The sequence below is a fragment of the Anas acuta genome, chromosome 1 (genome assembly GCF_963932015.1).
Source record: "Anas acuta chromosome 1, bAnaAcu1.1, whole genome shotgun sequence".
In the NCBI taxonomy this organism is placed as follows: domain Eukaryota; kingdom Metazoa; phylum Chordata; class Aves; order Anseriformes; family Anatidae; genus Anas; species Anas acuta.
In genome coordinates this window covers 185446697-185469790 of record NC_088979.1, presented here as the reverse complement: position 1 = coordinate 185469790, position 23094 = coordinate 185446697, and the positions used below count along the sequence as shown (strand labels likewise).

Genomic DNA, 23094 nt, shown 5'->3' with positions numbered 1-23094 from the left:
ATATTTTCCCCTACCCTATGCACTATTTTTAATATGACTCTGTCCCCTCATTAATTCCACTCTGATGCACAGATCTTTCAGTTATTCAGGCATATGCTTAGGGGAAGTAGTGAGTCGACTTTCAATAATGGCAAGAGCTCTATAAAAATCACCAATGCGACTGTATTAAGTTCAAGCTGATGCTTTCTCATAGTAATGATCTGGAAGTAAAACAAAACCAAACAAACCTGGACACAGATATTTTTCTTATGGTACACTCTGGTGTAGTTTTCTGACCATTTATTTTATGAAACCTGTTATTGTACCATGTTTCTTTTTTTTTTTTTTTTAAAAAAAAAAAAAATGTAGAAGAAGAGAGTACAAATAGAACAAGACATAATATAATTTATTAACAAGTAGATTTTCTCTGATTTTCTCTTCAATAGAATAAGTTTTCTGATAGTAGGGATTATTAAAAGTTTACCTTGCAAAGTTCTCTTCATGCTGATGCTTTCAGTGAAGTCAGTAGAACTAAATTGTTGGGTTCCATTCATTCCTCATGCAAAAATATTTGAATATATTTTAAATTCTTTTCATAAATGAGGAAGTTTCTACTCTCATGTCATATCTAATAATCAATGTCTCGGAGACCCAGAATCCAACATTGTGACATATATATCTTAAAGCCTGAAAGCTATATTGTTGAATTAGTTTGAGTTCAGATGAATAATAAATTCTGCTTTCCTTGTAGTATATCTCTGTTATTGACTGACATGTAGCTATTCCATGGAAAACAGATAATGTCCTTATCCATATTTGAATTTGTTGAGTCATAGAGTTAATTGGAAATGCTTCAATATCTGATTATTGATATATTTGCATATTTTTACTTTTCAGTTAATAGATTTTGAAAAATTGTCAGCTTCCATATTCCCTAAGGAATCTGTTGTTCGATACTTTTCTTAATTCTCAATGACAAAAATTCTTATTTCTTCCTTTCAGGCATATGTCATATAATGTCCCCAGAGCTGGAACTGCAGAAGTTCTTTTGGCCTTCTTTAAGGTCATTCAGGTTCCTACTTAGGAAGCTGTGTGGAAGAAGTTATCCTTGTTCCTCTTTCTTAGACTACAGAATGTAAACCAAATTAAGGAGAGGAGGAAAAACAAACAAACTATTGTTCAGGTTTTTCAATGGCTGCCATATACACTTTATTTAATTATTTAAATATGTATATTTGTATATATGTATGTTTTAATTTTATTGGGAGTAGCCAGTGTTGATGTACAAAGGTGAAATTGTATTTTAACCTGCTTGTAATACTTTGCCTAATGCAGCCCAGGATAACATTAGTCTTCCTTAGAGCAAGGGCACATTACTGGCTCATGTTTGATTCGGTGTCTACCAGGACTCCTAGGTCCTTGCCTGCAAAGATGCTTTGCAGATGTGTGGCCCCCAGCATGTCCTAGTGCATGGGGTTGTTCCTACCCACTCTAGGACTTTACATTTCACGAGCTTCCCGCCTGCCCATTTCTCCTACGTTTCCAGGTCACTCTGGATGGCAGCACAACCCTCTGGGGTCAGCCTCTTCTCCCACTTTTATTTTCAGACTTACTGAGGGTGCATTCTACCACACCACACACATTATTAATGAAGATGTTGAACAGGTCTGGAGCTGGAGTTGATCCTTGCGGTACATCACTGGCCTCCAACCAGACTTTATGTATCTTATTACCACCCTCTGGGCCCAGCCATTCAGCCAGTTTTTTATCCACCTCACTGTCCACTCATCCAGCTCACACATTATCAGTTTCTCTATGAGGTTCTTATGCGAGACAGTGTCAAAAGCCTTACTGAAGTCTAGGTAGGCAATTTCTACTCCTCTCTACTCGTTTACCAAACCAGCCTTTTCATTATAGAATGCTATCAGGTTGGTCAAGCGTGACTTCACCTTGGTGAACACTTGCTGACTCCTTCTAATCATCTTTTTGTTCTTCATGTGCCTGGATTTGGTTTCCAGATCTAGTTGTTCCATTACCTTCTCGGGATGAAGGTGAGGCTGACCTGCAGATCTCTGAGAATTAAAGCCAGAAAAAGTATTTTGAATTAAATCAAGTATTTTCATAAGTAGTCTGGGAGAGTTAATAAGTATCACAATAATGAAAATAAAAGTTAGTAAGTAATTTGTGAGATTCAAATTCTAAGAAGGAAAGACATAATAGAGAAAAAACAAGACAAGTGAACTAGTGTTGGAAAAGTCAGTCAATGTAAATGATGGCAATCTGATACACTGGGGTGAATTAATGAAATCACTGTGTTCAGATGGTGGGAGGAGCCACAGAAATAGGAAGTAATGTTCTGCTGGTGCTGCTGCTAAACCAAATACCTGCTTTCACTGTTGAGATTTTGCTGATTGTGCTGTGTTGCACCTGTGGTCTGCAGTGGCAGGAAATTCATGTCAGAAAATGGGCATGTTTGGGAATGAAAAAAGATACAATAAAGCTAAATATAGATTGTTGGTTCTGTGAATACATATATGTGAAATTTGTGCTTTTAAATTCTGTCAGAAAATATGTATTGTGATGTCCTCTGGAATGGTTGGTTTAATCACAGTTTATTTGCCAGTAGTTTGTTAGGATAAGGTCAAGCCATTTGATTGACAGGAGTGATGTGCTGCCTGGACAAGCTGAAATGTTATTCTGAGGTCACTAAAAATCACATGAAAAATGATACAGAAGTGAGATGTGATTGTACAAATGCCCAAATGGTAAAAATTAGTTTGCTTAACCCACCTAGCCAGCTGAAATATGGATGAATATATATATATATATGTATTAATGGTAGGTTTTAAAAGATTAAATCTAAACTGTTAAATGTTAAAATGTTAAACTATGATATATAATGTGATTTTTCTTTTTTTTTATAAAAATATATTTTGGTTAATTGCAAACAAACCACTACATTTTAATTTTAATTTTATTCCATAAAAAATGCTAGTTTCCGATTCTATCAGACAAAAGCTGCATGCAGTCATAGTACATGAAAACTTACTTTGTGCAAGGTGGTGAATAAAAGATCTTAGAGAAAGCTGACCTCAATGCACCCTTAGGCATGGCTATATAGGATAGTTAAGTGAACCTTTCTAGCAAAAATCACAAACAGCAGATTTAGGACAAAAACCATCATATGATAGCATCTAATTCTCTATGCACAAACTGGACAATAACATTTGTTTTGTGGTCTTTTTCTTTGTACAAATCAGATGAACTTCTAGCTTTATACTCTGTCTTGTTTTAAAATTAAATATGAATTCAACACAGCAATGTAAACAAAAACATCAGAAAAGAAGTTAACTAGAACCAGATGTTGATCAAGATGCCACACATGGAGAAACCCATTTTAAACAACCATCTTACTGTAGTTACTTGATTCAGCTCAGTTTATGGCAAACAGAAAGGAGCTTTTTTTAGTTGCTATAAACTGGTGCACACACTTCTGCACGTGAAATCAACACCCCCTTAAAAGACACGGTGATTGGTTGCAGGATTTAGAGTTTTATAATTTTGTATCCCAGGTGACCAACTCCGGATGATACAAATGCAAAAGCCTGGACAATCTACCGGCTTCACACAACAAGAACTGTGTTTTTGTTTTTCTTTAATCTGAATTGAATGATTATACCTTTGTTGTGTACATTCCAAATCAAAGTCTCTGATACTGCTGGGGAAAAAAATATTGAGATGGGAAAGATACTTCAAAGCTACACTTCAGTCTGAATTTTTAATCTACTATCACTACATGTAACTAAATTAGCTGAAAGAGATTTCAGGAGGAAAATACTTCTTTTGGTTGCTTTTGCTATCTTGTCTCTCTTCTTTCAAAGCACACAGATTTCTGAAAACAGGCTGAATCTAATTTCTGCTTATTTTTTGGTAGAATATTCTTTGAACAATTGATCAACTATTGTCTTCAGCAAGCAAAGCAGGAAAGACCTAAAAAAAGTCTGAAACCTCGAATAGGTAGGGCAGACACTTAGCAGAATTTGAAGCTAAAAACAACTGTTAAGATTTTTTGTCTGATGGCCTCTGTACACTCACCTGGAGAGTGGACTGAGAAGCACAACAGCTTCCCTCAGATACAATCATTTCAGGCCTCAGACAGCTGGTCCAAACTCCCACCATGGTCTAGTTCTCCTGCTAGAAGCCAACTGTGTTGGATGTATCTTGGTGATATCTATCACATCTTACACAGAGATGTATTTCTGCTGTTCCCATGCACCTTTGTATTTAGTCTTGCAAACCTAATCTATGGAAATTGATTTCTGACCTGAAATACAGTGATTAGTTTGTTCTGAAGAGTTCAATGACATTGTAGACCCAGACATATGACAGAGAAGTTATTCTGTCGAGTTCACACCCTCTGTTGCATTTTCCTTGTCCAGCTTCCCCTCTGCAATCTGTAAGGACAGCTGCTGATCATTCACATGACAAAGAAATCACTATATATATATATCTTTCAGGGCCAGATGAGATATAGGCATTTTCATAACACAGGGCTTCAGAAACTATGAGAAAAAGGAATGCAGCCAGAAGTTCTTACCTTCTCTTCAGATCCCAAAGGAGAGGGATTCAAAGTTTGCCACCATCAGGTACTTCCTAATCAGAAGACATTCTGGTCATGATAATCCAGCCCAAACTTTTGTATTCACAATCCTTGAAGATTTTCTGCAGAAACTGGATGAAGTTCACAAAAAACAGATAAATTAACCACTTAAAGACATGGTGAAACCACCGCTTCCCATAACAAAGTATTTGCATGTTTAATTAAAGCATATTTTACTTGTTTGTGATTGTTTTTAGGCACGGTTCAGATCATTCTTTTACCGTGATTTGGCTCCCTAATTATTTACTACCCTATCAAATATTATGTCTTCTAGGGAGGCCAGAAAAGACAATTTATCCCTGTTCATGTCACTGATAAAATTCCACAGGATCAAAAATAAAAATAAAAAAAAATCTGAGGAATTCTGCTAGAAACAGTCCTACTCATCAAGAACTTTACATTAACTACTTTTTGAGACTTCTTAGCCAGTTTTAGTCTGAAACAAATGCCCTGCTAGTATTATTTTCTACAATTTTTTTTTTTAAATCAAATGTCCAGGTAATAATTCAATTGACTCAGAAAAGTCCAAGATTAAAATATCAATATAGTTGCATTTTCCAATCTAGATTTATGGTGTTTCCAGAAAAAAAAAAAAAAAAAAAAAAAAAATCTTGGATCAGGCAGACTTTCTGCAAACAAGCATGCTAACTTTCCTTCTTATATTTATAACGTTTATTTATTTGTTAAATCTCAAATTACCATTTCCTAATTCCCTGTAGAATCAATCATCAGGTAATAAATGCCTCTTGTTCTTCTTAAATGTTGGAAGAACATCAGTTATTTCTGAGTCTGTTGAAGTGTTCTTGAATTTGTTTAAAGACGATAAATAGTTTATGGTACTTCTAGCTCTCTTTGTTTAAGATTTTGGTTGAAGTATGAACATACTATTTCATAACTGCTCAACCTTAGCAGCTGCTTCTTCACATTCTCCCCCCCCTCCCCCCTTTTTTTTTCCCAAAAGAAAAGCTTGCTGTTCCACTGATATGGTATTTTTGTCATTTTTTTTTTTTTTTTTGCATAAAAATGTATTTTTTCACATAAAATTGTATTCAATTCAGTTTCATTATGTATACTTAACAATGTACATAAGCTATTGCCTAGTGGCTTTGTTTTGTAATAATTCCTTTATGAAATTCCTTTTTATTTTATTAACTTCATAAAGTTTACTAAATGATAAATCCTTCCTATTTACTTTCTTCCTTTTTTCCCCCATTATTTATGTCATTTTTTGCTGATGTTTTAACATTGCTTCCATGTATCTGTGTAACATGCCTATGTTACATTTGTTCCTATCAGTGGAATCAATAATTTTGGATGGCTAATTTTGCCTGCACTACTCATTTTTGTAATTCCAACAACACTTTATTCTTTGGAAATTGATGCACTAAAGTCCCTTTACATAACACTGGCTACTGCTACATTCTATTTTGGAACAGAAATTATATCACTAAATCATAATCACCTCTGCTTGAACAGCCACTGATTCCTAGGTTAATGACTAAATCTTCTTCATCCATTAAAATGAAATCCAATGTTTTATTATTGAAGCAGAGTTTCAGGCCCTTTGAGAATTTATCCTCTCTTGTTTTCAGAGGTAGTAAAGATGTTTTTTCATTTGCTATGTAAGCTTGCAAGTATCCATCACATTACAGCTGTTCATAATAACTTTTTTTTTTCTATGTGTTATTGATAGGTAGTTTATGAGACACTCATATTGCTCTTCCCTGAGATTTTTGTAGTCTGTTCAACACCATGGTGCAACAGTGATCTATTACATGGAATTCATGGTATTCTAGGATTCATGGATTGTTTCTGTACCTCTGAAATACTTTGCTCGTGAGGTGTAACTTTAAGGGTGGGATTTAGAGCAGGACCCAGTATTGCTAGACTTTAGGAAATTTGGGCCACAGAAAACAGTGCATACACATAATCAAGAATTAGTTTTTATGGCAGCTAGGCTTAGAGGTCAGAAAATGTGGCTTCAGCTTTTTTTTGTTGACCCTAAGACTCTTTTCTACAGTATATGCAGAAGATGAAAAGAATGAAAAAAAAAAAAAAGACCTGTTGGATTACACAGTGCAATTCTTTCTAATTTTATTTATAGCAAAGTATTTTCATGTAAGATCTACACACATGGATGGTGACCTATACCAACATTTGAGATTTTTAATAATTTATGCAGTCTGAAGAGAATTCACAAACCTATAACCCTAAATTTTAAAGTTGTGTGAAGTTTCAGACAAGCAGAAACATTTTACAGAATATATTTCTCACTTTGAAATAATTTATTCTGTATTTTGCTTGAATAATACTTGTCATTCCAGATTTCAATTACTGGCAACAGTACCCTAAAAACAACATAAAAAAGCTACTTCACCTCTTGCAGATTCCACCATGACATACTTGTCCACAATTCTCATTTTAAATCTATAATCTATGTGCTTCTGTATGTCTGATTTATAAACTGAGTTTAAATCATTTTCAAAGGACATATCAAATAGCAAAAATTGCTTATGTAACAAATGGTGGCAGCCAGAATAAAAATCATTTAATAGGGCAAAACTTTCTCTTATATGACTTCCTCTGTTTTCCAAAATCAGCATTCATCACCTACCATCTGTTCTTGCTTTCTACATGGATCTTCTTGTTTTGATTGACGTTCTCTCCAGTGGCAGAATTTTTGGTGCATGTTAATTTACACAGCAGAATCACAGAATCATAGAATGGCCTGGTTTGAAAAGGACCTTAAAGATCATCTAGTTTCAACTCCCCTACTCTGGGCAGGATTTCCAACCACTATAACAGGCTGCCCAGAGCCGCTTCCAGTCTGGTCTTGAATGCCTCCAGGGATGGGGCATCCACAACCTCTCTGGGCAACCTGTTCCAGTGTCTCACCACCCTTTAAGTGAAATACTTTCTCCTAACATCTAACATAAATCTCCCCTATCTTAGTATAAACCATTCCCCCTCGTCCTTTGACTATCAACACATGTAAACAGGCATTCCCTCTACTGACAACAAAACAACAAAACTGACTATTGCTCCAAGATTTTAAGTGATCAGATGGAAGGACATTTCTAAGAAGGACACTTCTAAATGTGTTCTGGGGTAAAAGAACTGTGAAGTTTCTTGGTTTTGACACAGATTTGAAATACAACCTCAACTGTGTTATGAGAAGATGAGAATGACAATATACCTGAAACAAAATAAATTGCTGGTCATACTCTTTCCTCTACATCCTGTCACATAATTCAATATTTCTGAACACTAGGCTGTATCCATGGTAAATGGTTTGCCCTCCATATGTTTCCATAATTTAAAACTGATATAGTTGTCAGGATTCCTGACAATACTGTTTCTTATATTCTTCAAAATGCATTGAATCAGAGGGTAATCCAATAACACATCTGCCATAAAAACAGTATGATCTAAGTTTCTTCTGAACGTTTAGTGCATAAAAATATTTATATATTGTCCACAGTACAGAGTTTTTGGCCAAATGTCATATATAACAAGGATATGACTCTTTCCTAGCAAATTAAAAAATAAGTGATGAGGCACTGGTGCTGCTATTCTGTATACACAGCCCATCCTGTTCGGTGATAATAGAGGCCCTGCATTTCCAACATTTGATATCCAGCATTTCTAGCATCAAATTTTCAGCTTTCGATTCCTCTTTCTACTTACCTAATTCTCTAGCTCTGAATTTTTCCAGTATAAGAAAACACTGGGATTCCACAATTTGCTAACTATATTATGTTACATGTAAAATATAGGATGTATTGTGAGGGATTAACCCTTATAGATCACTGTGGAATTTATGTTTAATGAGTTATGGTGTCATTACCCTATACATGTCATATTTTATGTAAATATAATATCCTCTTTCAACACATCCTTTCTATCACACTCTAAAAAAAAATAAATCTAAGTGGTGTACATTCTAGCTGTGGCTAGAATAGGCATTATCAATCACAGGTAGGAAGGGTCTTATCTCATGGATGAGTCACTTCTCAGAAGTTTTTTTGTCCTCAGCTTCCTTTCAATCTCTTTGTCAAGTATTTCTTTGATGAGTTCTTGTCTCTGTACGATTTTGGAAACAGGAGGATTGTCCAGAAAACTTCATTTTCCCTCATTCCTTAAACAGGGCTGATTGCTGTGTTCACTCCAAGTCCAATTTTGGACATATGTGGAAGTGGAGAAGAATGAAAAGAGGCTATCGCAGATCTAGCCAGATATTGAGTGGGATGGGAGAATGTGCTGCACCCATATGAAGTATGTTATGTGAGTTTCCAAGAGTGCTGGGAAGAGATCAACACAGCCGTTCATGGAAAAATAACTTTTTGTACAGTCCTTTGAAGCAGAGCGCCTGGACATAAACACTCAGTCCTGTATCTAATGTACATGATGATACTAGCCTATAAATCCTTTTATGGTAGATGAATCTCCATAAAAATTATGAGAAAGAAATTGGCTATCCTGAAGTAGATCTCAGATGAGTGAACTAAAATACACTGAATGCCCTCCCCTAAAATCTTAAATCTTGTTTGCACAAAAGTAGTTCTGTTGAAGTTACCTGTGTGACAGCCTGATGAAGTCAGAATCAAGCACATCTAATTTGGACATTTGGGCACAGGTATATCTCATATACAATTAGGTACCTTATGGGACATCAAAGGTAGTAACAGACCCCTAGACTCCCTCAGCAATTTGCGGGGAGAGGGACACAAGTCCAAAGGAAAAAGTTTGCTCATTTATATCACCTGGCTAGTGATATATCACATATATCACAATCATATTGATGGGTCCGTTAAACCACACGAGGAGGATCAAGGCATACTTGACCAAATTTTCAGTGTTGTTTGGGGAAAAAAAAAAGATTAAAAAAATCTTGCTTCTTCTCAGTGTCTTTAAGTGTAAGCTACCAAAAGATTTCTACACTACCACATGATAAATACACAGAACAATGGCTCAGATGTAGAAGTCTGCTTTTGCTGCTGATACTCCTTTCCTGGGGAGTTTGCATCACTTTCCTGTGCTCCACTGCTTCCAGGTGTAACAAGACTCAATTTCCTGAGAAGAGTGTTTGAGGTGAATGGAGATAGAAGTCATGTGACACAACAGATTTGTATTTACCTCTCATTTGCAATAGAATTCCATCTATTATGCAAATTCATTGTTAAAAGGAAGAGACTTCCTCTACAGTTTTGAAAAGTAGTCCACATGACTCTTTCACTAAGTGGCTCTGTGTCTAAGTGGAGGAAGACTAACATTATATGTTTACCCGATAAAAAACAACATGTTCTGCCTAGCAACTAGCAAGGACTTGCTCCTACAGAAGCAGCATAATTGTGAATGACCTTCATTCATTTACAGTCCTGATCCTATTCTGACAACAAATCCCATCTGTTTGTGTTTGTTTTCTAAAGAAAAGCACTAGCCCCGAGTAAGGTGTTTGGATTGAAGCAGCTCACCAATATCCACCGGTGTTATATTTACAGCACTGAAATTGTAGTACTTGATGACTCTATTGTTTGTTAACTGAAGAGTGAGTTCATTACCTCCAGGATCCTGAATGTTTACAACTAGTTGCTAGTAGAAACTGTTTTGATTCTGTATTGGAAACCACAATCACGTAGACAACCACTAAGACCAGGGAGACCTGGGCTTTGTGTGTCCTTCTTGTAACCCCCCTATTCAGTCCACTGTTGCAGTGCTTCAGGCTGAGGGGACTGTTTATTACACTGGAACTTCAATCACTCCTTATTTTTTTTTTTTTTCCCTCACCATGTAAAGTAGGTTAAGAAGTACTAATTGTTGCCAGAACCGAGGGATTTTTTCTTATATTAGGAGCTACTTTACAGGAGACACAGTGGATTACTTCAGCCTGGTTAGCTGCTGTGTGGGAACCCAGCTTTCATCCAAGTATTTCTTCTGCCTCTGGATGGTCTCTGTCCCTGTCACTGACAGAGCATGTAAGAATACATGGAATCACTTGTGTATGTCACTATCTATAATCTGTTTATCCTGGAGGTGCTAGAGCTGCTATAATTTGTTGTAAAGCAAGTAGTCGGAAGTTGTGAAAGAGGATGAGCTTATTGAAAACCTGACATGAAAGTAGGAAAGAAAAGAAACCTAGAATGCCTGGAGAGGTACAGAGACTCATGTCAAGTCAAGAAATGCTCTGCCTTCATCAGCTGTTGAAAAAAAATAAATTAAAAAAAAAAAAAGGAAGAGAGAATTAACTGCATAGGCCAGGCCTCTTTTACATGTCAATTGTGTAACAGTTTATAAATTTTGTGTTTAAAAATAAGCTGTGAAGTTTTACTGTTGAAGTGAATATAATGTTGGCTTTCATTTTTGAAAGTCAAACATGCCCAGGGGTGGGGAGTCCCCCTGCCCACTACAGATGGTTTCTGGAAAAAGCCAGAAGAAAATGAAAATAAGATAAAAATGAGGAAGAAAGTGACATTTGACTAGGGAAATGTTTCTCTTCTAGACAAAGGACTCACTGAGGGCCTAAATTGCCTATAATTCTACCGTGAACAACACTTAAAGAGATGGGTGGGAGATGTGTCCAGCAGTTTGGGATCTGAGCAATGACCCATGGCCAACAGCACAAAACAGTCCAGAGCAGAGCAGCTGCAGTTGCACCAGTGCACTAGTGCATGTCACTGAATTTAGAACGCTTCAGCTGAAATCACCTGTGGAGTCCAATAAAATTGTCCATACCATGAGGGATCTGGCCAACTGGGGCAATGAACTAGATGTAAGTGCAGTGAAAATATAGTGATCTTGACTATCTTGACTGGGGAGAGGACTGGTAAATTGGGGCAGAGAATGGTAATTTTGCATGCTGCCATTTAATTCTTGTTTCCTTGACTTGCTGTATTATTGTGTTTTCCTTTTGATCCCAATAAACTCTGTTGGCTTAAACTGCATTGGTCTCACTGTTTAAACATGGGAAAATGTCAATTGCTGAATTACTGCTCTGTGTAAGACAGTTATTCAAATTTCTAACTAGTAGTTCACAAAAGCACTGTTTAAATGTTTGTAGAAGCCCTTACAAAACTGAACCCATTGCCATGGCACAAAGTTTGCAGCAGTTTTTCCATAGAGAATGACTCAGTCTTTCTTTCTTTTTTTTTTTTTTCTTTTCATTTTTTATTTTATTTTATTTTTTATTTTATTTTATTTTATTATTTATTTTATTTTATTTTATTATTTATTTTATTTTATTTTATTTTATTTTATTTTATTTTATTTTATTTTATTTTACTTTATTTTATTTTATTTTATTTTATTTTATTTTATTTTTTCCTCTTTTATTTTCCATCAATGCAGTTTGGCATTACAGGCCTGAAGCTCACTGATTTTGAGGGTGTTTTTTCCCCTACCTTTCTGGAAAAGTTTTGTGGTTACAAAAGATTTAGAAAGAAAGGAAGAAAGAGAAAGAGAGAGAGAAAGAGGTGACCTAGAAGGTGGAAATACCACATGCCACTAGCCACATTCTGGTGCGAATACTGGTTTCCTGATAAAATATTCCTTTTGATGTTTCTAAGCAACAACATTACCCCGGTTATCAGAAGAATAGCTGGGCAACCACTTCATAGACAACAAGCACCATATGCACACCCCTCCCTTCATGACAGTAAAGCCTGCCACTTCTGCTCTGACCTCTCATCTGAACAGCAGTGGAACTCTGTAAAATAGTTCTACAGCATGTTAGTGGAGGCCTGGTTGTCACCTGTTTCTTCCTCTAACATCTATTAGTTCTACCAATACTGGCAAAGATAGAACACATTTCTCATTGCTAATAAAAGCTGCTGGAAGAAGGTTATGGATGTAGTCAAAAAAGGAATTGTTTTTCAGTCAATATTATAGGAAAAACAAGCAAGGAAACAAACAAACAAACAAAAGAATGATTTCCTAGAACATTTTGCAACATAAATTAAGTAGTAGGAAAATTATTATTATCTATGCCCTATAATTTTTATGTTGTAAGAACTAATGTGAACGGGTACATATTCATGAAATTCTATCCAACTCATTACTGGTATCAGCTATTTCACTTCCAGACCAAGATACATATTGTATTTCAACTTGCTATTGTTCCAGCTAATATTGAAACACAAGTCTTCCAGCTAAGGCTTTCCAAGGTTAAAAAAATCTATTTGGTGCCCAAAACAGAGATAAAATAGTGGTCATGCATATGTCTGTCTGAAACTTGAAGGGGACAGAGGAACTATATGTTTCCCTTGCAAGTGAAATAAACATATTTTCTCACATGTTCTGTCTTTGATAGTCTAAGTATACATGTCCATAGAAAGAACCTACAGTGTTTATCTTTAAAAAATGTAGAGCTGTATTACTTTCTCTCATGGAAAAAAAATGTTTAGAGAAAGAAACTTATGTACTCCTAGATTCCCAATATTTTCACACAGTGGAATTTCCATGATTTCATGGGAAACAAATTTACATGCTCTCTGCCATGGAACAAACCTCGTGATCCAACCCACATGTAGCAGGTCTTCATGTAGAAGGAAATAAGCCCTAACACTCCTCACCAGGTTTTTCAATACAGTTGTTTAATTGTTATCTTACTAATAAGGACACCAGAGTTAGAGAAAGAAATATCAGGAGGTGAACTTAGTCTGCCTGTGTGGATACTTTTTTTTGGTGTGTTTCTGTTTTAATTGGGTGTCTTTTTTTTTTTTTTTTTTTTAAACTGTTAATTGCAGATCTTCCATTTCTGTCTGGCAGTTTGTCACTTTGCCCTATTTGCTTAGATTTGACATCATTTTCATATTTTTCAGCTTTTATCTGTCTCATCTTCTTCAAGTCTCACTTCTCAGCAGAGTCCTCCTTTCTCATTGAAATACAGTGTAAGCAAAGCATCTTGTGTTTTAAAAAGGCTCCCTCACCTAAATACTTGTTTACTTCCAAATCCTCCCTTTCCTTCCATGTATACCATTGGTTAACACTGAGGATCGCTTATGTCAATGCCACATTGAGTCACCCTAGAAGAGGATGAGAGATGTGAGGTCTGCTAAGGTTATGTGAGGTCAGTGCCGTTATTCCTGCTTGAAGTTCCATGCCCATGCTGCAATACTTTCCCATTCAGTTGTACCATTCCAAAGTTGCAACTGGCAAAGTTTAGATGTTGTCCCATGCAAACTCATGGGACACTATAGCTGGGATACTATGCAGCAACTGATGACGGTGAGAAAAAAGAGATGAGACAGGCTCCAAGCTACCTGTACCTAAAAGTCATGTCCAGCTGGCAGCACCTTTAGGCTCTCAACCTCTTCCACTCAAGAGAGGGGAAAGTTGCGTATGCTTTCTCAAGGTTACCTATGGCATGGGAACAGAGTTCAAGGGTCTCATTTTCTGTTCTTTAAATGTTCTGCTTCTGTTAAGCCTTTTGAGATAGACGATTTCAGTCTTGCCATTCTTGGACTGCAGCTCTTGCAGAACAAGACTCTAGCCCTGGCTAGAATCCTATCGGTGCTATTACAATGCTCCTCCTACTAATATCCTCAAAAGATTACTGGTCTAGGGGAACTAGGCAGGAAGCTGCTAAAGCTGGCGCTTCAAGGCATCTGGCAGACATTGATGTGGGAGAAGAAGAATGTGTATTGACTTGATAAGGTTTTCTAAGCAGGTTTTCTTTTCTCTTGATTCAGAGTCTGGAAGAATGCCCACTCCGGAAAGTAAGGATAAAACTGAATCTTTTCCATTTTTTTTTTAATTTATTTTTTTTTGGAAGCTGGCACATACTTTAGATAGAGCTTTTAACTTAATAAAATCAACCATTTAACCCTCTTCCTTAATTATATGCTTTGAGAATTTAGAAGTAAAATTACCCTAAGTAGAATGTTAAAATGAACATCAGACAAATACCGCCCCAAACAGGAAATCATGTGAACACCCCAGTGTACACCTACTCTTTCCCATTTCAGAGCAACATACTGAGACTATGTGCTGTCTGCAGTGGAAACACCAAGGACATTTTGTTCAGCTGCCTGGGATCTGAGCACAACGATACTTTCTGAAGTAGAAGTATTCATCTGGGACATCTTTGCACATCAGAACATGCACTCATTTAGGCCACTGTAGTTACAGTTGCAAAACAGTTTCCACTATAACCTCATGCTTTCTCGTGCTCATAGCTTTCCAAAGCAAGAAAAAATTGGACTGATTTTTGCTGTGATGATTCCTTTCTGGACCAGAGTTTTTCTTGGGAAAGGCAACAAAATTAGACAATTTAGTTTCACAAAGCCAAAAAAAAAAAAAAAAATCATGTTTTTTCCATGACGAAACAGCTTAAGTATAGTTCTTGCTTCTGTTGTCAATTTATTATTAAATCCTTACAACTAAAATCACAGTTGCCAGAAAACACCATAATACTCACGTTGTATATGCACTATTTTTATCTGGTTATGAATATCATTTTGCTATTTATCTGTAGACATGTCCTTTACCTGCATGTATCCAGAACGTTGTATTTAATATATATATAGAACTAATTCCTTTGTCTCTGAAGATCATTCTCAAAAGAAGTTATCTGAGCACGTATCAGTAGCTTTCCAGTCCTGATTAGACCAGTGTATTTTCTTGCTTAATGTTCTTTTGTGACATCACCATCTTCTGTGATTGTTGTGAGTTGACCTTGGCTGGCTGCCAGACACCTACCCAGCCACTCTTTAATTCCCCCTCTGCAACAGGGCAAGGGAAGAACATAAGATGAAAAAGATTGTGGGTTGAGATAAAGACAAGGAGATCACTTACCAGTTACTGTCACAGGCTAAACAGATAGGGAAAATTAATTTAATTTATTGTCAGTTAAAATGGATTTGGACAGTGAGAAACAAAGACAAAGTCAAACACCTTCCTTCCAACCCCCTGCTTTTTTCCTGGTTCAACTTCACTCCTTCATTCCTGACTCCTCATAGAAGAGCAGAAGACAAATCTCTTCTCATTTCATCTCTCTTTATGTCTTTTTAGCTGTAGACAATCCAAGAGAGAAGAGATCTTTATTTGTGATTATCTGTCTAGTTCTTACTTGGGTTTCAGCTGGCCATACTTACCCCATTGCATAATATTTTCTTTTGGCAAATATGTTCCTTCTCATAAATCTAGATTTTTTGGAAATATAGACCCTTCAGGTACAGAAAATCAAGTTCTGAGTTTTAATCAAAAACAAGGCTAACACTGAACATAAATATCTTTTTATATTTGAGCAAATATTTTGTGTTCTATTGCTTTCTAATCCTGAATCACTTTCAAACAAATATATATTTCATTTTGTTTTCAAATTGTTCATTAAAACGTTAGTATACATTTTTTTCTTATTTATTTAATTTATTTAGTTTATTTATTTGAGTTTTCTCATTTATTGATAATTCTTAATTACGGGGTTATTTTTATTCCTTTACTAGATGACTCAAGCTCTAAAGCTTATTTCCTACTTCAGTCTTTTTTATTAACCAGAGAACTGATTTTAACTTCAGGGTCCTTAACATCTGCTTTTTATCACAATATGGTTTAAGGTATAAAAAATTTAAGATATAACTATAATCTCTTAGATGGGTAAATAAACAGAACAGCAATTGGGAATCTTCTCAACTCCAGTTAAATACTATGGCAATAAACATGGTGTAAAAAGCCTAGTCATTATTCCCGTGAATAAACAGAAGCACCTGTTCTTATAATCAGAGGAAATCAAACTATTTTTAGCAGCCACATTTATTTATTCTTTACTACCATAGTGTGTCAATTGTAGAATTTGAACCTCATAATCTTATTGTATGCTTGTCTTTTTTAAGGGTTTCTGTTCATTTGTATTTAAACTCAGGCCAGAAATGCTCTTTATTTTTTATTTTATTTATTTTTTTATTTTTTTAAGCTTCAGGTGCTCTTTCCATTGATATAATAAAACAACAGAAAGGGAATAAAAGAAGAAAAACAAATCAAAACAAAAACTCTTTGCTGCAGTTCATGGTTGTTACCTGTTGTTCTTTCATTATGCTCCCATATGAAAAGTCTGGCTATGAAAATATAAACATAGGAGCATATGAAAACATATGAACATATGAAAAGTCTTTAGCCTTTCAGATAACTGAAGTTAGAAAACTGAACTAGTCTTCTATTATCTATGCTAAATAATTAGTTTCTTCAGGATCTCCTTGTATATGACTCTGTCCCTGTCCCCTTAACTGTCTTGGTAAGCCTTCACTATGCTCACTATTGTTGACATCTCTTTTTTACTGATAAAATGCTGTTAAAAAAATAAATAAATAAAATGCCACACACAGCTGAAATTAACAAAGCCATAAATACTGAAAGGGAATTGAAATGATTTCTGAAATGGATACAACATCCCTCCCATTGCAAAAAAATATATGCATAGCTTTTTGTTTTCCAGTTATTCTTAATGCACTACTCTCTCAGATGTAGGCAATTCTGGGTGAAGGTATTTATTATATAAAATTACTTTGAACATTTTATATGAAAAGATACAAGTGTTTACCTAGTATACTGCACTTTCTTCCCTTTATCTGTTGTACATTTGACATTCAAAGAGCTACAAATGTTATTTGACTTTCATAGCTAAGCTCTTGGTGGAAAGGTAGGTCAGGAAGAAAGGTAGGCCAAGAATAGAGAATATATCCTTCAATATTTGGGAAAGAGCAGATTTCAACATGATACAGCGGTAGCTTCTGTTTTTGTGCTAGGATTAATATTCACAGTTTCTGTGTACAGTGTACTTGTGTGTTTTGGTCTTAAAGTTTTCATATTCCTGCTTCGACAAACTTTCAATAAATACTCCCTGCTTTCATTCATAGAATTATAGAATGGTCTGGGTTGGAAGGGATCTTAAAAATCACCTAGTTCCAACTCCTCTGCCAGGGACACCCTCCACTAGACCTAAAGCCCCATCCAACCTGGCCTTAAACACTTCCAGGGATGGGGATTTCACAGCTTCTCTGGACAGCCTGTGCCAGTCTTTCACTAGCCTCTGAGTAAAGAACTCCCTCATTAGATCTAATCTAAATCCATCTTTTTAAGTTTAAAAATATTACTTGTTGTCCTATCACTACACACCCTGACAAAGAGTGCCTCCCTAAACAGTAATGGTGTAGTTTCTTTAACAATACACAGAGTAACATTTATTGTATCTAATTCTTCTGAGGGCTTGGAGAACACTCATGGAGACTAATCTGTTTTTTGCACTGAGCCAAATTTTCTCTCTGCTACACATCCCCATCTCTCCCTGCTAGACATCCCCATCTCTTCCTGTTACACATTCTCAGTCTCTGCTACACATCACCAAATCAGCTTTTAAACAAATTTTCACAGCAGCAGATGAGAAATATACAAGGGATATACCTGAAAGATATTCAATTCACATGAAACAATGGCAGTAGCAATGCATTTCTACAGTGTTGTATTCAGGCTTGTACTTTATGTACATGCCTTTCTCAAACTTCAGCTGTCCAGAGTGGCAGTGTTTAAATCCACCAGATTGTCAGAGGGTGGCAATGTAAGAACACAAAATAAGCAGATGGCCAGCTAGTGGGAGCTTCTCCAGGCTGCCAGCAGCCAGCTTTCCTGACACAGACACAGTCTTGTCTCTATTTACTAGCATCACACTCAGGTTTCTGTGAACACCATGCAAAACAAGACAGGGTGGTCCTGAAGAAACATCATGCTTCATGCGGGACTCTCATACATGCAAAACCTTCCAGACAGAGACAAACACACTCCACTTATTTACAGTTTAGCCATGCTCATTCCAGGATGAATTTCTTTCAGGTCTGCCAGAGGAAATAGAGCAGGCAGCCTCGTGATGTGCTGCTGGGAGCTGCCCTGTGCTATGCCTCTCAGGAGCTTCTGCATTCCACAAAGCCTGCCTTCGCTGCACTAGTAGCTGTTTGATGCATCTATACCAAATTGCAGGACTTTTAAAAAAGCTGTCTACCACAGCAATCCAAAATCCCCTCTCTTTGTTCATAGAACCACAGAATGGCTGAGGTTGGAAGGGACCTCTGGAGGTCATCTGGTCTAACAATCATTGCTCAAGCAGGAACATCTCTGTCACCCAAGACCATGTCCAGACAGTTTGTAAAGATCTCCAGGGAGGGAAATTCCTTTAATTAACTGTGCAGTCATGCATGATTATGGCATGCCCAGCCTCCAGGTATTCCTGGATTGTGGCTTTCTCTTGAGCTTCACAGTGACAGTGTTACTTCTTTTCAATGAAACATTCCCTTTGGTGAGCTGTGTGACTGTTCAGGTGACAAGCATTTAAATATTTTGCTTTGTACTAATTTAGCTTGAAGGACTTAAGTGAATCTGACTTTAACATGCATAAGGAACACCTAGGATGATAAGCACTTTATGTAGTCCATGTATACAGGTGTACAAGATGCTTATAGTGTATGGGTAGGACAGCCAAAACTGCTATTTTTTCCTCTTCAATAATTGTTATGTTTTCTGCCTGAAGTAAAAATTCTCTTCTCTTGCCCTGATTCCTATTGGTAGCAGTTTGTACCACTAGATGGTGCAGAGGTACTTGGGTGGCTGAAAGGAGCATATTCAGGGCACATCTTTAGTGCCAGAGTAGGTTTTCTGTCAGATTCAAGTGCCCTGGTGCAGAGACAATGGAAGCTGGTCTTTCACAGACTGAAACAGGAGAAATGCTCACTTGTGCTTTTGGAGTATTTGTAATTTTATAAAAACATGTGCTTCTTACATTAAAGCATTATGACTGTTAACCTTCCACTAGGACTGGAATTAAGGCTGCAGTTGAATGCCTGCTGAGATGAGTCACTATTAATTTTAATATCTCTTTTGGTGACTAAGAATAAAGTTGTTACTGAAGTGCTGCCGTACCTTCTTTGGAACAAGTGCTGTCCTCTCCAAACTTACAGCAGAGCTGAGTATGCAGAAGGAATGGGTCTAGCCCCATTTTGAACATAGTTCTTTAGCTTTTGGTTTTGAGTTGTGTATCTTAGACAGGAGAGCTGCATATTGTAGACAAACAAGATAGAGATTTTTTTCATAATGTTTTTTTTTTTTCTTTTCATAAAATCATTCAATAAATTCATATATTAAAATGTATTCCTTCCCCCATCATTTCACTGTCGTCATTCCATGTGCCACATCTAATTTATAGAGTGAGATCTCTTGGAACAGTGACTCATCTTTTCCTTATAAAGCACCATGCACGCAAAACTGTATTAATAAAGTAATAATAATGGGATCTTCTTGTCTCTTAGAGACGGGGCAGGGATAACTGATTCAGTTACAGATGCTAGTAAGGATGTAGTAGTATCATTTGTGTCTACCTTGGATCAAGCAGGGGACTGACAATGCAAGGAGTGTAAAGCATAGAGACCCAAGGATGAAAGCTCAAAGCAATCTGATCTTAAACAATAATCAGAGGCCAGGGACCCAAAGTAAATGCACCATCAGTGCAAATATTTTGCATTATCTACAGCTGAGTATCTCAATGCCTCTGGCAAACAACCATGATCCAAACCACAATACATCTCATGGGATAATGCAATGGTGCTATTCCACTGAAAAAGGATAAAACTGGGGCACTGAGAGAGTTATTTTCCAAAGAAATCTATTTCACCTCTGAATATCGAAATGAAGTGTTTTCTTCCCTACAAAATGGTCATTCTACAAGAAGAGTTGACACTGGATAAAACACAGGAAGTTCGCAATTCCTATTCCTGATCCTACTGCTGATTACCTAAGGCTAGTTTTCTGACTAGTGTGTTGGAAAGACACAGAGTTTTGTGCTTCTCAACAATAAAACAGAATCTGAACACTAAGCTGTAAACTGATTAAACCATGGTCTCTGCCTACTACCGTGTATACACTACCACAGCCTGGTATCAAATAGTACACCAATACTCAATGTTTGAAATAAATACAGAGTGGTTTTAAAAAATCTGCATGAACAGATTCTAGGCAAACTAGTTCAGTCATTCTAACTCTCACACAATCCTTAGCAAATTCCCATAATTAGAGATATAGATATAAAAAATACAGCAAAAGAACATGCACAGAATTTGCTTATATTCAGTCTCAGACATACCTTATTAATGCAATTTTATGCTTTAGTTTAAGATGAGCTTGGCAAACTTCACCATTTCTTCAGTTAATATCAGATATTTATAGCTTAAGCAAAATAGAAAATGACATGAGAGTGGACAAGCTGTTTATATGAGCTAAAGAAATAATTATCAGATTATTCATGGCACTTTCAAGAGTAGGAATGATAAGCAGCCCAGCTATTGTAATATGATTAGCTAATGTTAGTTAAGCATTGTGAAGATAAAAAGAACTCTACGAAGGTTAAGTATTATTATTATCACTGTTAATTCAGAGTGATGGAAGGCACAGTGAAACCTCTTACCATGTGCTGTGTAAAGCTTGCAGAAACCAAAATTTAGAACTGAGAGGTTTACAGATGGAATAAAGAGCACTACCAGCTGGTGAGCTGATTCTGTTTGTTCCTTGCTGAGGTTTGAGTATCTGGTCATTTGAAAAGATACTTGATAAAGAGTGGCAGAGGTAGTAAATATATCACAATAGGAGGGACTGACCTGGATCCAGCTGTGTGCCAGCCTGCTGGGTCTTCTGTCCTGTGGATGCTCTGTTCTCACACAAGGAACAGCAACTCTGAGAGCTGCAGGTTGCCACTCACAGTGCTCTGTGGGCCTGGCAAGCCTTTGAACCTGATCTGTGTGGGCATCACCCTTCTGGAGACATTAACTTTCCTTGGCTGCAATCTTGCATTTCTGGACCTCCTTGTATTTATGCCATGGATTGTTGCCCTAGGCAGAATTTCTTGTACATGCTGCATAAAACAAAAGGTACTTCCCTAGAAGATTTGTTTCACCAATGTATTCTTAAGTGAAACTAGTTGAAAATAAGTATTTTATTCAAAAGGCAATTCTGGTGTTTTAAAAACATTATTGTTCCAGCCTGGTAAATTAAAGAGCCATAACTTCTTGCTAAACTAAAATAACAGCAACAACAACAACAACAACAATAATAATAAAAATCATCAGAATATTGATTTTTTTTTTGTTCAGCATACAAATTTTATTTGAGATTAGCACTTTTCTTTGAAATATACAGATATTGGAAAAATGCATATTTTTATAATAATATACTCAGTCAAGTATTTCATTCAGCTCTTCTGTGCTAAATGTCTTTCCCATAAACAGCATTGAACAAACATAGTCTTCCAGAAAAAAATAAAAAATTAATCATGGTAAGAAATGAAAACTGCTGATTGAAGACACAGTTAAGAATCAGAGCTGTTACAAAAACACGGGCTGAAATTCAGGTGACAATGATGCACTACCAGGGCATTAGATTTTCTTTCAACTGGTAAGATTTTCTATTTTAAGGTTTCATTTAGAAGCAGGAAAAAAATCTTAATTTTGAAAGACAATTTAACATTTGTAGTGAGGAGAGAAGTGTTTTCAGAGAACACAGACACCTGCTCCAGTGGAGTGGGAAGCTATCTTCACCTTTCAGATTTATAGTCAATATCTGTGCTAGTCTGGACATCAATTATATACTACAGATTCAATAACTTGAGGAACTGCCCCTCCTGAAATTTTATGAATCTGGCATACAGGATAGGACAAGCAAGAGCTGAAGACACGGAGGAGAAAACAGTTAAAAGAAAAAAAAAAAAAAAAAAAAAGAGAGACAGAGAGACACTGGAAAGATGATTTGTCATGTGACATTTGGAGCCTGTTCCAGCTGCCGATGAATCTTACCACTGACTTCAGACCTTTCAGTTCATTGAGAGCTGACATTCAGAATAACAATATTATAATGGCTCTTAAAAGAGCTCTGAGAGAAAATCTGATGTGATTCAGAGGATGATTCATTTATATTGATAGCAAAATATCAGCAGTAGCTAAACATGACAGATACAGTGTGTACAGAGACAGCCAAGCCAAATCTAAATTGGAGTTTTGAGCATGCATTTGTGATTTAGTCATCTGGATAACAGGCTATGTGCTGTGAAGAACCAACATTAACTTAAGAGCATTGCATTGTATTCACAAAGGTAGAAAATATTTGTGCCCTTAAAATTGAGTTTTGTCAATTTTAGGGTGTGATTCAGAGTAAGCATTTAAGACATGATCTCTGTCATTATTTTCCAGCTAATTTGTATTATGGGAATTGAATTTAATTCAGCTCAAGCTTCCTCTGTGTTACAGAATTTGGTACCCGTAGCTCTGTTAACTCATCATCTGTGATGACAAAACTGAGTTGCAAGAGCACCATACGTCAAAGCTTCTATAGCTGCAGTGCTTATCTTCGCTATTTGTACTTCTGTTGGTAAAAGATCTTGTAGGTCTTCCTGGTGCCTTTTGATGAAATGTGGAATGGGATGTGGAAGTTGTATA

At 36.3% G+C, this 23094-nt stretch overlaps 1 long non-coding RNA gene across 6 annotated transcripts in view; it reads right to left on the bottom strand.

Moving 5' to 3' along the window:
• Window positions 1-21359, bottom strand: part of LOC137849748 (uncharacterized) — a 28393-nt gene extending 7034 nt beyond the window's left edge. Inside the window, exons 1-4 of one of the 6 annotated variants that reach the window (XR_011092054.1) lie at window positions 21075-21196; window positions 4577-4710; window positions 2364-2413; window positions 464-2051 (exon numbers count right to left, since the gene is read on the bottom strand). This is a non-coding gene — a long non-coding RNA (uncharacterized lncRNA). Of the gene's footprint in view, window positions 1-463; window positions 4711-21074; window positions 21197-21264 lie in introns of those variants that run through there. The other 5 variants (XR_011092053.1, XR_011092051.1, XR_011092052.1 and 2 more) reach the window with 5 other exon arrangements.
• Between the last annotated feature and the right edge of the window lie 1735 nt (window positions 21360-23094).